Raw genomic sequence first — 2,500 nt, 5'->3', positions numbered from 1 at the left:
CCTTGCAGCAAACACCATGTCGGTGGTTCCGTGCTCTTTCCGGAATCCACATTGGCTCTCAGGCAAATGACCTTGGTCAAGGTGTGCTGTGAGGCGGTTTAGTAGGATCCTGGCAAGTATCTTGCCTGCGATGGAGAGCAAGGAAATGCCCCGATGGTTATCACAGGCTTGCCGGTTCCCCTTTCGCTTGTACAAGTGAATGATAGATGCATCTTTGAAATCCTGGGGGATCGTCTCTTCTTTCCACATGAGTGAGTACAGCTGATGGAGCTTCTCAGTCAGCACAGTGCCTCCATCCTTGTAGACCTCTGCTGGAATGGAGTCTGAGCCAGGTGCTTTGCCACTGGATAGCAGACGGATTGCTTTCTGGGTCTCAAGAAGTGTTGGCGGATCGTCCAGTGCTTCGTTGATGGGGACTTGCTGGAGACGGTCTATGGCTCCATTATTTATGGAGGAAGGGCGATTTAAGACATTGTTGAAGTGCTCAGCCCAGCGTTCGAGAATTTTCTCCTTCTTGGTGATCAAGGTATTCCCATCTGCACTGAGGAGGGGGGATGATCCTGAGGATGTGGGGCCGTAGACTTCTTTTTAGGCATCATAGAACCTCTTCATATCGTGCCTGTCAGCATATCCCTGGATCTCATCTGCTTTGTCACTCAGCCACTTATCCTGCATCTGACGTAACTTGTGCTGAACAGTCCTGCGGATGGGATTGTACGCATCCTTTTTTGATGTGGACTTTGGGTTGCTCAGGTAGGCTTGATGCAGATAGCGTTTCTCATCCAGAAGCTGCTTGATTTCATCACAGTTTTCATCAAACCAGCCTTTGTGGTTTCTGGTCATGGGTCCCAGGGTCTCTGAAGCTGTACTATAGATCAGCTCACGCAGGGTCCTCCAGTCAGACTCCACATTCTGGTTGTCCAGAGAGGCGGATTCCAGACGATCTTCCAGCAGCTCCACAAAGGTCTGTTTGATGGTGATGTTTTTCAGCTTAGCAATGTTGAGCCGTTTTGGAGCCTTTTGACCTTGGGGGCGTCCCTTGGGTTGGATTCGAATATTCAGCTTCGAGACTACAAGGCGATGGTCTGTCCAACACTCGGCGCCGCACATGGTCTTTGTTACACGTACATCTTGCCTATCCCTTTTCCTGACGATGACATAATCGATGAGATGCCAATGCTTTGAGCGAGGGTGCATCCATGACGTCCTGTTACGGGTAGGGAGGCAGAAAACTGTGTTGGTTATCAGCAGTTCGTGCTCTGCACAGGTCTGAAGCAAAAGCAATCCATTTGGGTTGCAGTGGCCCACACCGTGCTTTCCAATCACTCCATCCCAGGAGATGTAGTCAGAGTCAACTCTAGCATTGAAGTCCCCAAGACTGATGAGCTTGTCTGCTTTCGGGATAGCAGCAATGACAGAGTGAAGGTCCTCGTAGAACTTCGCCTTCACTTCATCTGGGTTGGTCATGGTTGGGGCGTAGGCACTGACAATGGTGAGGTGCTTCTGGCCAGATGCCAGTGGGAGTTTCATGGTCATAAGCCTATCGTTGACTCCCTTTGGGATTCCAGCTAGCTTGCTGACAAGTGCTGTTTTTACTGCAAAACCAACGCCAGCCTCACGTCGCTCTTCGCTTCCTCGTCCACTCCAGAAGAAGGTGTAACCAGATCCCCGTTCATTGAGCTCGCCTTCGCCTGCAAGCCGAGTCTCACTCAAGGCTGCGATGTCGATGTTGTATCTGGCGAGTTCGGATGCAACTAGTGCTGTTCTCCTTTGGGGTCTGTCCGCGTCATCTCTGTCCAGGAGAGTCCTTATGTTCCAAGCACCAATGGTGAGAGGAACGATCCTTGCTTTTTTCTTTTCTTTCTCTTTGTTTCGACCGCTGATGTAGGGTCCCCGCCAGCCGCGGTATGCTGGCCAGGGTGATATGGAGCAGGCAATTTTTAGGGCACCTTTTCTAGCCCCTTCCTCATGCCAGGGAGGTGAGCAGTGCATTCCTAAAGAGGGCTGCTCAGACGCTCAGACGGCTGCCGAACTCCATCACTGCTCCTGTCGATGAAGAACGACCCTATGGCCTGAGCCGCCTGCGTGCAAGTCTGCGACTGCGACTGCCAGTGTACCCACACCTGTCGTTTCGTCGCTCGCCTGTCACTTCAGGACTTGGGGGGTGATGAAAGGATGAAAGATGAAAGGTCATTAAGGATGACTGATGAGTTGCGCGATGAGTTTGTTTAAAGTGAAGAGGAGTTGCGCAACGTCGACCTCACTCTCTCGTCCGGATTCACCAATTTCCAGTGGCAAGACTAAGTCGAGACGACTGGAGGATGAGCACGGATGCAGTGGATGACCAAGATATCCTTTCGGTGTCTCATCTTGCTCTCTGCACTCCACAGTGCGTTGCTGTAACCGCCTTCCTCTCCGTTGAACCGATAGGTTTCTTCCGCAGATTCTGCCGGATCCAGACTTTGCATGGGTAGACACACCCAGGGGGCCAACTGCGTGT

The 2,500-nt window shown here is 51.7% G+C and overlaps 1 protein-coding gene across 1 annotated transcript in view; it reads right to left on the bottom strand.

Moving 5' to 3' along the window:
• The window catches only part of LOC143287034 (cell surface hyaluronidase CEMIP2-like), an 82,795-nt gene that overhangs the window by 30,568 nt on the left and 49,727 nt on the right, over positions 1 to 2,500 (bottom strand). The gene's annotated exons all lie outside the window — the stretch shown is intronic.

This window comes from Babylonia areolata, chromosome 10 (genome assembly GCF_041734735.1).
Source record: "Babylonia areolata isolate BAREFJ2019XMU chromosome 10, ASM4173473v1, whole genome shotgun sequence".
NCBI lineage: Eukaryota > Metazoa > Mollusca > Gastropoda > Neogastropoda > Buccinidae > Babylonia > Babylonia areolata.
This window is presented reverse-complemented; position numbering and strand designations above follow the sequence as displayed.